At 37.2% G+C, this 13177-nt stretch overlaps 1 protein-coding gene and 1 long non-coding RNA gene across 3 annotated transcripts in view; both read left to right on the top strand.

The window, feature by feature from the left end:
- The window catches only part of TSC22D1 (TSC22 domain family member 1), a 90761-nt gene that overhangs the window by 24445 nt on the left and 53139 nt on the right, over positions 1-13177 (top strand). The gene's annotated exons all lie outside the window — the stretch shown is intronic.
- Positions 1-13177, top strand: part of LOC115902589 — a 36664-nt gene that overhangs the window by 20408 nt on the left and 3079 nt on the right. Inside the window, exon 1 of the long non-coding RNA XR_004060616.1 lies at positions 1-13177. This exon is cut by the window's left edge and continues 20408 nt beyond it. This is a non-coding gene — a long non-coding RNA (uncharacterized LOC115902589).

Raw genomic sequence — 13177 nt, 5'->3', positions numbered from 1 at the left:
TCTAAAAAAATGGGCAGGAAGAGAGGAAGGTGGTCTGTTAGTTGCTAGCCCCATTTGTTTCTGCATCTCAAAAGTGTATTCTTTTGTAGCTTCTTACTGCTTTCTGCTACCTGGCCCTGCCACGAGCAGTGGTGTTTGGACTAAGTGATCTCCAGAGGTCCCTTCCAGACTCACCTAGTTGGTGATCCTGTGGGAAATTCAGTACACTTCCATAAATTTTTAAATTTTTATTTTAAACTATTTGTTACAAAGCAAGGAGATGAGATACTTGTTTGATAATTTTTTTTATTTTATTTTTAGAGAAATGAACATAGAAATTGGGACCAATGATTGTAAAACCAGAGCTGAAGGTGGTGCTTCACTAAAACAAATGTTCTTCCTCAATCACAGAACTGAAACCAGAAACCCTAAGTATCTTAGGATGATGTATGGACAGCAAGCCAGAGTTTTATTAATCCTCTTAAGCTTGCATTTAAGTATTGGTTCTCTAGAACACCTTTAACTTGCTCCTGATGCACACTTGTATTTTATTTAGATTTTTTTCCCTAGCAATGTTTTTCATAAAACTTTATATAGATACTGCTGTAAATTCCAGTGGCTGCCTGGTTTCAAAGAGATTTCTTCCTTCCTAATGTCCCTTTACCTTTCTCTGGTTACTGTCTCTACCTTTGCCTTTCTCCTCGACCTGTTGGTTTGTTTTATTGAAAGGCTTCAGATGGGATGTTTTAGGAAGATGAAAGGAAAGATGATGTGGTCAATTCACCATAGTATTTTGTCTCTCTTAAGCCCATAGTTGTGGTGCTGTTTATTATCCATATTTGGTTTATTTGAATACATTATACAATTGTAAATTTAACTTAAAAGTAGTGAGTTTTAGGAAGTGTTAAAATTTGTGTTTTATATAACACAAATCATAAAAATAAGTATTTGCCATCAGTATATAACACTATGTGTGTTATGATGGGGAACATACATTTTTAATGAATTTAATTTACTACACTAGTTTGAGAGAGCGAACGTCTAACTTTCTTTGAAGTTTCTGGAAGGACCATGAAAAAACTTAAAACTTACTGTTCCTTCTGCAGTCTATAACTAGTGCTTGCCTGTTTTATCCTTTGTTTAGTTATAGCCGTATCATGTCCCCTTTTCTGGCTCCTGCAGTCTTGGAATCTACAGTGCTATTGGCAAAGCTGCTATGAGCTCAAACTTTTGGGACTGAAGGATTTTAAATTTTGTTATGCATATTTTGGGGGGATACCTAAGGAATGACTGTCTTGGTTTTGTTCCTGTGTTTGAATTCCTTTTCACTGGTGTTTGTAGAAGGGAACAGAAACTTGAAGTAAAGAATTGCAAAGTTTGACAGAGCGTAGCAGAGAATTTGCTGCTGTCTGTCAGCAGTTCCACTTTTTGTGGTGCACTGTTAACCCGTTCTGGACAGCTGACAACCTGTGCAGGTCCTGTAGTCCTTCCAGAGGAAGCAGCAACTGGATAGGCAGGATTGGCACACAAGGGGAGAGACATCCATTGTACTTGTTGTATGCATCTCTAAGTCTCAAGGGTTCACTAGGCCTAGTACTTCAGACTTACCGTTTCTGGATATTCTAGAACTGGAAAGTTTCTGTTCATCACTTTCTCATTTTGTGTCTTCTGATCTGGTAGAGAATGTGGTATAAATGCATGATGGCAGTGAAAATAACACGCTCAGACTATCATTAGCCAGTAATTCAGAACTTGTTAGGTCTTCGTGTGGGTTTACTTTGGCCAGTGAGCAGACCAGAGTGAGTGTGTTGGAGCCAAGGAAATGGAATATGCTTTTGAACCATTGTTCAGGTTTATTCCAACTATTCTTTTTCCTATTTGCTGATTGTTAAATGGCTTTGGTAGGTAACTTGAGGGAAAAAAAAGGTGGAGGAATTGGCACCTGCATGTATCTCTTCAAACATCCTGTTGTGAGCCTGTTGATTACCTTTTCATGAACTTCTGTGAAACTTTTTCAAAAAGCTTGGATGTTGAAAATTAAAATAAACAGGAGAGGGAGGTATCTGGAAGTCTGTCTTCCCTTTCCCAGGTTCTGTATTTTGGGGACCAATAATTTCATCATGACAATGGTAGTTTTACAAATGCTGAATGTGTTTTCCCATGGTGTGTTTTTAAGATTCATTTGTGTTATGGCTGACAAACTGCTAGTGTTGCAAACGTTATCCTGAGTGTGTCTTGGTGAAAAGGAAGGCAAGTCTAAGGATCAAGTCAGCATGAGAAACAAACCAATGATTCTAGCTTCCTAATTGAGTTAAATTACCTGACAAATCAGACTTTAAAATGGTTTCCGAGGTTGTAAGCTATCTGAAAATTGTAGGAAGGCACTTTTTTAGATACACAGCATAGAAACTGGGGAAGGCTCAGCAAAACTGACTAAATGATTCTTTTGCCTTTCTGCTACAGTCTTAGATTGAGAATTCCCAAATTCTTTTTTTCAATTAGCCTTTTAGGTGAGCGTTTTTTAATGCTGAGAGGGACATGTTGTTTCTGAGAGGGTATGACACTACCTTTCATAAATGTTTCATAAGTGTGGTTTTGCTTCTTTGGAAATACTTTGAACTTTGGTTTGTGTTAGGTGAAACAAGAATGTGGTCACGTGTAGTTCTATTGTACTTTTGACTTAACTATTGCATTCCTTTTTTTTTTTACAGGTTTGTTTTTCTAATAAAACTGCTTGAGTTATAATTTATTCTCAATTTCATGCTGTCTCTTGGATGATACTTATTCTAGCACAGAATAGTCTCACTTAATATTTTTCTAAAATACGCTTGTACTAGTGGTCTCAAAAGAAGGATGCTCCTGAAACTGGGACAAGGATTCTTCACTCAAAGCCATTTGCAATTGGAGAAGACATTCAAAACATTTGTCCCTGATTTGGTTGGTGCAGGAAGAGATTTCTAAAATGTTGGGTACATAAAAACTGGGAACTTCATGTTCTTCTCTCCCAATATGAGCAATTAAAACAAGTGTGGGAAAGAACAATTATATCCATTGCAAAATATTCTTGACAGGGCCTAATTTCTTCAAGTACTTGATTGCCAGCTCTGGTAAGTGCTAATGTGTTCATAGATCATCCAAAAAATTGTGTGTAGAAATTTAGAATTAAAAATGCATTAAAATTATGAGCTGTAAATTCAACTGATCAGGCTCTTTGAACTACAACACAAATAGCTGTGTGCTGATTGGAGATTTTCAAGACTGAAAGCTGTCTTCCTGAGAATCCCTCTGCTTTGCTTGTTTAAACCTTGATACAGTCTGATTTTTCAAGTGTCCACTCTAAATTCTTGGGCCTCTATTAGAAAAGTTTTGGTTGCAGGGTACATGTGATGCTTTTAAATTTTTTTGCACAGTGATGCAGATGTTTTTACACTATCCTTCATTCAGCCTAAAGTAGTAACATGGAAGTAATAACAAAAAATGTTTTGGCAGCTTTGTGTTACTTAGAAGGATAGATTTTAATGTTAGCTCTCTTGTCAAGCATAGCAGCCACTTCTATGAATAAATATTCTTACCAGCAGATACTGTTGTGTGATATTAGAATGGTTCTTAAATATTTGGCAAATAAGATGGCAACTTGCATTGGAACAGTGTTTAAAAACCAGATAAAAACCATATAGACTTGCATCAGATCATGAAAGAAGCTGAATTGTACTTAAAAATAGCATGGCTGATGCAGTAGTCAGGCTAATGTTGAAGCCTAAGTATTATACCCATAACACTGACTCTAGTCCTGCCAGTGGCTTCGTAAATGAATAAAGTTAATGCTTCAGGAGCATTGAATTCAGTGGAGTTCAATCCAGTCAGTGGCTCTGCTACAGGGTTAATGTAGGATGTAGGAACCCGCCTTGAAAGATTTTATTTTCAAGTATGTTTGCCCCCCTGGGTATTTTTGTTTAATGTTTGAGAAAGAAACAAAAAGATCCATGAGTACTGGAGTTTTAAAAAAACTGTGTGCATGACTTTCAGGGGTTTCTGTCAAAAGTCTTGTTGACTGTGGCACTGCAGTTACCCTTTTTCTTATTGCCATGCTGCTCTTCACTTTGCCCCCAGTATTTCAGTTTTCTCATATCTCTTTCCCATGTTCCCTGTTGTAGTTTCCCTTTTGTTTTGTCTATTTTGACTTGCTGACTGTCTGAAAAGAAACCCTGGCTGGGCTGCTGCTGCTCTCCCCACTTGGGGTGTACTACCTGGATAGCTGGTGGTTGTCCATCAGAATGAGTAATGGTGGGGATGCCTCTTTATGTTCCTCACCTTGTACTTGCAGAGGCAAAAACAGGGCCATGCTCATCTACTTCATTGGTCCATTCTTCTGTTCTTTGAGGTGAGACACTGGATATAAAATTAACAGTGGCTTCAAAAGTGGTTTTGTGGGAGATGTGCAGTAGAAATACTTGTTTTCTTCTGTTATTTTGGGTTTGTTTGCTTTTGAAGACCCAGTAAGAATTGTGCAGTAGGTAGTAATCTTGTTGAGTATGAGAGGTTTATGTTTGCAAACTATTTAAATGTAATAACTAGAAAATTTGCAAGTCCATGGAGTTACAAACCCTGTGTGTGAACTAAATAAATTTCTATTAACTTTGTCAATTTCTGAACAAAATTAATGGTTCTAATCAAACATGGAGATGAGTTAGTTGTTACACTAGCTATGAGCCCCCTTTTCCTGTAACTTGTATGTTTCTGTGTTTAATGCTAACTCCAATTCTGAGCAGATTGTTAAGCTGGTTTGGATTTGGCTTCCTCATAGTAACTCTGGTTCCTCCCCTTTGAATTGTGTACTTTGCCTGGGCCATGGGGAGATGGATTACTTATGTCCTTGTCCATAGTATCATGCTTTTACATCAGCCTAGCTTTGGTTTTGCTACATATTCATGCTGCAAATGAATGTGTAGTGGTGGTTTGAGTCTGCCTTATGATAATTGGAGAACAGAGTAATCAGATGATATTGGCTTTTCTGATTGCAAGCTGCTGCACAGGCATAATTTTTTTTGCATTATTATTTAGGACACTGTTTCAGAATAACTGTTTGCTTGTATGTAATTGATGAAGAGGAGAAAAGGAAGATGTGTTAATGCATACTGGGGAAAAAAGATGGATTGGTAGTGTGTAAGAAGAATGTTAATGCTCACATTTTATCTCTTAACCTTCCCTTTAAAATACTTGAGCTTTGTCAATAGTGTCTTTTACCACTGTTACCTAAATTGCAGTTAGATTCATAGAACTGCAGAATGGTTTGTGTTGCAAGGACCTTAAAGACATTATAGTTCCAATGCCTGTCATATATTTGCATACATTTTTTTTTAGTCTGTACTCAGTATTGTCTTGCTGCAGTTAAAGAACTATAGATATAGTAGAGTTCAAAAATCTGTGCTATCCAGTTAATGATTCATTTCCTTAAAGGCCAAGGTTATCATGGTGAAATTATTAGCTCTTTGAGAATAGTCTGCCACATGCAGGTGATCAAGTGATTCCACTGGAGTTGTGGAATTATACCCTTCCCCATGTCCTCCCCTGCCCCAGTGCTCTATGTCCCAGCTTTGGAGATGGGTAGCATCTTCCAAGTAACTTTTTTAATGCAGATGTCTTTTAAATTTTTTAAATGTCTTTTATTGCACATTATTGTAATGAACTGCAGTAAGTATGAAAGCAAATCATTACCTGATTGTGCTTGTGAGCAACTTGGTGTTAGGCAGAAGCATTTTATTTAATGTAACAACTCTTTTGAGGAAACACTGACCTTTACTTATGTTTGATACAGATATCAGAGATCAGGCAACTAATTTCATGCTAAAAGAGTCATGTCAAGAATACCTCCATTGTATGTTATTGTCAGACTCGCTTCAAAAATAAACTCTGAGTGTTGTAGATATTCATCATAACAGAAATGTTAGGTAATGATTCAAAGGTAGTGTTGTTTTCAAGAGGGTTCCTAAGTTTTCCTACCGTAATGATTCTGTGATACCATCTTGCATGTTTGCCTTGAGTGCGTGGGAAGCTCTTTTCTATCTGCCCTGGATTGTGGTTATTTTTATCAATGAAATCTTGACTCAAATGCAGGAAAGAGGGTCCTGTGAGATTCAGTGTATGGTTAAACACTCTCCAGCCCAGATCAGTCAGTGGGGTAAGTTGCTATTTTGGTACGGTTATTTGATGTCTGACTTTTTCCCTGTTCTGAATAATTTTTGTGAAGACAGTATGCCTAGCCTAGAAATCAGTGGTTTTGTGTGTATTCTTTTATGTATAACTTGATACTGTTTTTTTTTCTTGTATACAAGCTAAACCAAGTGCTAATATTTCAACAGATACAGAATGACAGTCAAACACTACACACTGGTATGCCTGTGAAGAGGCACTGCCAAAGTTAATTGTGTCTAGTGCAAAAGCTTGGAGTTCTGGCTGATCAAAGCAGGTAGGTGTGAAGGTGCTTGCATGGAGAGAAGATAAGGGGACTCAATGCAAATAGTTTTACATAAGCAGAACAAAATTATACATTTCAAATGGCCTTTACCTCAGCTAACTGAAACATTCTTAAAACTTGCAATGGTCTTATTCCAAGCGGTTTGGAAAAAATGATGCAATTTTAATTTAATACTGAAATGTGGGTGAATTGAGGCACTAGTCCAATAAGGAAAGTTAAGTCAGCAAATCTTCAGAAAACATTTAATTAGCTAATTAAAGACAGCATATTTTGTATGGTGGTAGCAGTACAAGACAATTTAGAATGATTTTTTCATGTACTGTTAACACATACTAGGTAAAAATATAAAAATATAATTCTGATCTAAAGCATCACTGACTGCATATGAGACTTTTTAAACTTGTGTCTTGAACCTGAGAGTCAGACTGTATTACAGAGGTGTATTATGGTGTGCTTGCACATCATTTGCAAGTCATGACTAAATCAGTTCGTCTTCATTGTCAACTGCTCATGTTAGACAATAATAAGCCTCTGTTGCATCACAGACCTATTAATGCTGAAGAACTAAGACAGCTGACAATAGCATTGACATCACTTTGTGCCTGAGCTGTAACAGTTACTAGAAAATTCAGTTTGGGCTGTAGAGTTCTTACTGCTTCTGAAAATGAAGAAGGGATCAAGCCCGTTGCTCTGAGTGCATTCTAGATTTATTAACTCTAAGAGTAAGGAAACCCTTTGTAGAAATCAGGACTTGATATGGAAAGTAACGCAAATGCTCAAATATGAAATACAACTTTTGAGTGCTTTCCAGAATAAAACTTGGTGAAACTGATGACTTAAAAAACCCGGGTAATTTGTTTAGCTTTTTATTTATCAGTGTGCCGATATTGCCTTTTCCTAACATTAATCTATTAAATATTTATATTGGAGTAAATATTGCATGAGAGGGGAATTTCTCTGCTGTGTTTGAATTCTCCAGAGATTGCAGACACCAGAGCGGGAAGTCATGAAGTGTCAAAACTTAGAGAAAAGCCTTGAGCTGTTCTCATCTGGAAATTCAGATAGGACCTCACCCTACCTCCAAAAGACCCACCAAAAAAACCAGAAAACCCACCCAAAGCCCCACAAAATCAAGCATCCAGTCTGATGTGGCTGTTGGAACAGCACTGAAATCACTCCTCTAACATTCCTTGTGCGTGGTATTTCAGCTTCCAGGTTCTACAGATAGCCAGTCTAGAAGACTCTGACCAGAGAAGTGTAGGAAATATATGAAGATTGAAAACTTAGTAAGAGAAATGATGCTTTAAAAAAATTGTGTAAGAAATTTGTTACCTAATTGTATGTATATAGAATCAAATTATTTTGATCAAGCTATGTATCAAGAGCTACAAAGGAAAATACAAAAACCACTGTTAACATTAAGAAACTACAAGTTTTATTTAATTTTTTCAAGGAAGTTCAAGGTATAAAGAAATGCTGTAACCTTTATTTCTCTAGTTGGCTTTCTTAAGCAGAAAAAAGCAAACAAATAGCCATCATATGATGTCTTAAAAAAAAGGGTTTTTTTAAAATATTGGCTCATGCACTCTGCCCAGAAGCATAGAATTTCCCTAAGACTGAAAGAAGGTCTGTTTTTATGACAGAAATGTATGTTAGTGCCAATAAAGTCTGTTAATCTGATTAAAATGTGGTTTAGTTAGGCCAAAAAAGGCTTGCTTTCAACTGTACTTGGCATAAAAGCTGACAAGAAATAAAAAGCATGTTAATGAGGACATTTAAAAATATTCTTGCAATATAAACAGTTTAAAAAAGAAAAATAATTATAATATTGTTTAGCAAATACCCATTTCTCTAATTGTATAAAATTGGTGCTTCTATTAATGGAATTGTTTTTAAAAGGTAGTATTTTCTGTAATCAACCAATCATTCATTTTCATACCTCTAGTGTTTTCCTGTTGTTGTATATGTGCCAAGAAATATTGGCTGTGTTTCTCAAATGTGTGGTGTTGTGATAGCTATATATAATTTTGGAATTCTGTGTCATGCTGAGTTCAGAAAAGCCAGGGCTTTTTGCCTCTCCTAAACTAGAGTTTATGGAGGGTCTCTCGGGGATTGGTACCTCTGCCAGTCTTAGCTAGGTATTGTCTGATGCCTTGTCTGATAATCTCGACAATGCTATGACCCTCTGGGGTCTAGTAGGCCTTTAAAGAAGTTGAGCACAAAACATTTCTGGAGAGAGGCCAAATGCTTTTAAAACACCTCCTGGAATTTAGAAAGTCAAGATTGTTGCCATTCTGTTTGTTGGCATATTTATCTTTTAGTGACAGGTTGCATGATAATCTTAAAAATAACACTTAGACCAAGGTTTTTGCTGCCTTTTCTATCCATCTTGGGGCAAAATAACATTATATAATGTAGCTATTATAATATTCAATGACTTCTGCCCTTCTCTCCAATCAAGTCTCCTCCTCCTGTTTCCCCCCCCCAAATGCCCTAGACCAAAAAGTTTTGGAAAGCTACTATTTTTTTGTAGTTTCAGTAGCTTGGAATTTAAACAGCTTATATCACTCATTTTGATACTTAATACATGAGCCATGTTGGTGCTAGTTTCTGGGAAAATGATGTTTTACTAAAATTTGTTGTTCTTGTAATATTTATTTTGAATAACAGTTCAACTGGTTGCTGGTGTGTAGATCCCATGGTGGGTTTGCAGCCTGCACATACATCTAGAGATGTAATTAATGGCAGCAGGAGACAGCAACTATAAGAGCTGCAAATGCTCTGCAGGGGTAGTTGCACCTTAGATCTAAAATAATTGCATAATGCTTTAAAATTTCAGTTTGAGTGTTGAGAAGTATTAGACCTGACTGCAGGCAACTTGAATTGGGTATGGTAATTTGTCCTGTTTTCTATGTTCTTCTGCTTGGATCCTGCAGTTGTTGGAGCTGCAGTATTAGAAATATGAAAAGTATTGTTGCTTATATTCTATGCCATTAACCAAATGGAGATTCAATTTTTTGCTTATTTTGCAGATGGTATCCTGTACAGTTTACTCTTAATTGTTTAAACTTTCAATTTCTTGGCTATTGAGCTTCTGCTCACTGATGCAGAAAAATGGAGACCACTCCTCAGTGACTCGTGAATTGGCTGTGGAATGTGCCCTATAGAGAAGGAAGAAAGCAATAAAGGGAATTTTCCTCCAGGCATATTTATCAGCAGTCAGGGCATAATGGAAACACATGGCAGAGATTCCTCTCTTTGCCCAAAGAAGATGAGGGTATTGATTACAGGATTCATGACCATCTTCCATATGCTCACTAACAGAAGTGCTGGTGATTTCCTGGCTTCATCTCTATCTGTAGATCACCAGCGTGTTTTTCTTGTGTCATCACAGCCATAATTTCTTTCTGCTTCAGCCCAAAGGGTCCCATCAGAGGCTGCCCTTGAGGTAAATCAACAAACTGCAGTACAGTGACTGAGAAGAGCTGTTGGATATTCAGCTGCTTAAGCTGACTTAACATCCCATCCAGGTAGTACAAATCACTCCTGGTGATTGATATGAGGCAACAAAAGAACTTTTCCCAAAATTCCTGTGAGAGGGATTCAGGTACTTTGGATGGTCATTTCTAGACTTCTTTTTCATTCTTTAGAATTTTCATAAGGACAATGGGGTATTCATTAATATTTCTCATCTCAAAATGCAGAAAGATTTAGTTGTTTCAGCCTGAAATATATATCTCTGTGTAGGAATCAATCAGGCTAGGGTTTTTGATGGCTAGAACACAAAAACTACCAACCTCATTTATTCTTTACAGTTCAAGACAAGTCTGCTCAAGAGAAGAATTCTATATGAAAAGATAAAAATAAGAGTTTTTCCTTGGTTGTAAAAGGAAAGATACCATGATCTTAATGAAAGAGAATGACTTGATGTTAAATTCTTACCTAGCAGCTTGTTTCAGATTGATCTTCCAGAAACTGTTCAGCTGTTTCTGTGAGAACACCAATGGACAAAATCCTCAGAGTGCTTTTTATTTTCCCATTAAATTTCACTTTGGATCTTTGTGTCTTCTGCTCAAGAAGAGGCATGAATCAAATAAGACCAAGTACTCCTGTCTCCTACGCTCCTGAGGCTTCAGTAGGTTATGTCAGTGTATTGAAGGTGATCTGGAATTTTTTCCATTGAGTAGGGTATTTTGTGTGAAGAACTATTTCTTACAGAGGTGCTAGACAGATTCCTGTTCGAAAGGACTCTGCAATAAGCTGGGTCATGCTGCTTTGTCTGGGCTGATCTGCTCTGATACCTTCTGTTGTTTTGAATATCTTGATACCTTCTGTTGCTGGAAAAGAATATTGACTTAGAAAGTCAGTAGTGCTTGTAAACTTCAATGCATCACCTGAAATGAAGCTTGTAGTGCTGTGTATGGCATCATAGTTTTGAATGATAACTAGTATTAGAGCAACTTGCAATGCCTTGAATCTCAGGAACTTATCAAATTATCTGGTTAAAAAGAACCTTCTCTTCACAAGGGAGTCTTTAAGAAGAACTAAGGCTTTCAACTGCTACTGTCCTTTTATAATGTTTTTCTTAGCCAGCAGATACAGAGCAGTAGACACTTGCATTGAACACATTCTTTTTATTATTTTATCTTCTTTTGTTTTCTTCTGTCTCCTTTACTGGAAGAGGAGAGTACAAACATCAGCCTGGAGACATCTCTTGGCCAAGGCATTTATATTTGTGTTCATCACTTACTCTTTGAATAGGAAGAAACAAGAACATGCATGTGGGATGAAAAGACTGAGCCTCACTCTCTAATCTTTGAAAGTTGGTCTGAAATAATGAGACAATATTTTGTCCAGTTGAAAGGCATAGAAACATATCTTGATCTTGAGTTGCTGAAAAGTAATGAAATTACAATAAAAAAGAACCCTATTTTTGTGAACCACTCTTTCTATTTATACTAAAAACTCTTACCTTAGCTTGACATACTGTAACCATATTCAGGAACAAAGAAGCAGAGTATCCTTCTGCATGCCCAAGCAGTTTCTCTAGAAAGAAGTTGCTGATTTTTCTGTTTTAATTACTTTAAGTTATCAGGATTTGTCCTTGATGGCTTTATCTGTCACGAGTTCCTGTATGCTACTCTAACTGCAAAATTGCTGTAGTTTTAATGACAAAGCCTTCCCTCACCACCCAGTTTTCTTGTATTATTTTGAGCACAATGAACGAAAGAAAGCTTTTTTGAGCAGCAGAAAACTTGTAATTAAAGAACATGTGAGGTATCTAACCATATAAAGCTATTTTGTTTAGGTGTGTGCTCTAGAGGAGAGGATGAAGAAACACCACCAATTGCCCCAAAATTAATTAAGCAAAATTCTTCAAACATAATGAGTAATGTACCTCCTTGGTTAACTGTTGGATCATGCTCTACCTGATGTCTTAAGAGCAAAGAAGAGCCTGTCTGGTAAAGTGATGGTGCCTTGTGTGCCTCAGCACAATGACTGCCCCACATGCAGATGCCTGGCACTGCTGTTGTGCAGAAGGTACTGCAGTGGATAATAACCAGTAAATGCATATGTGAACAGCTATCCTTGTAGCTGTTGGAAGTCCAGTGACTTCTGGTTCTGTTTTGTTGTATGTGGGCTCCATGCTACTTATAAAATTTCACAGGAGTCTTAACCAGCTTTCAGGATTTGTGAAGAAGAAAATTTCAGCTCTCTTACACATTACTTTTGTTTATTGTTCGTAATTCACAGCTCCTAGGACATTTGGGTTTTCAGAAATAAAAAGAGGAGTATTTTAGAAATCCAGAAATATGATGCAGGAATATGAGTAGGTTCTTATCTTCCACAGCAATCATAATCTGCCTAGATGAGATCAAAGGTTGTCACAACAGCATTAAGCTACTATTAGTGTTCAATCAGTGTGATTTTGGAAATAAAGTAGAGTACTTGAGATTGGACTAAGACCTTTACAGAGGAGTTGGGAGAGGTGTTAGGAAGTCATTGGTGAGGGAAACATTCAGGTAAGTATGACCATTTCTTCTTAAAAGAGATTATGGGGAGATGTTCACTGCATTGCAATAGATGCCATTTTTAATTCACTTGAGAAAAAGTGAACAGAGGAGAGATTTGGATTATTTTTCCAAGAAATGAGCGCTTAAATTTCCCCCTCCCCCCCACCTGCATCTACTTGTAACAAACTGAGAGAACTTTCTGGACAAAACATCTTATGATTGATCTCATCTGTTGCTAGATGTCTTAATAGTCTTGAAAGTTCACAGTTCAACACTTTGGGGTTGGTTTTTTTTGGCATCAAAGCATGAAAAAACTGCATGTACTAGTACTCATCTCTTGTCATCCTCCCCTATTGCAGTGACTATGTGTATGTCTCTGTGTGGCAGAAAATGAGGGAATACAGATCATTATTCAAGAAGTTACCAACTAGCACTTTTCCTTCCCCTCCAGTCTTTCTGCCTCCCTACCCTGGAAGTATGGAGTCCCTGCCTCAGCCTACGGCTTCATTCTTTTTCCAGCTGCCCACAAAAGTAAAGAACCAGTGTGAGAGTTTGAAGAAAGAATCCGCTCAGAGGACTGAGTCTCAAGCAAAAGCTCCAGGTTGCAGACTCAGAAAGAAACTTCCTTTGGGGAAGGATCTGCTTCCAGGATTTGCTCGTCTCTTTTTCCTTGGGCAAACAGTTCTTGAAGCAAACGACAGGGTTGCAG

Source organism: Camarhynchus parvulus, chromosome 1 (assembly GCF_901933205.1).
Source record: "Camarhynchus parvulus chromosome 1, STF_HiC, whole genome shotgun sequence".
In the NCBI taxonomy this organism is placed as follows: Eukaryota; Metazoa; Chordata; class Aves; order Passeriformes; family Thraupidae; genus Camarhynchus; species Camarhynchus parvulus.
This window is presented reverse-complemented; position numbering and strand designations above follow the sequence as displayed.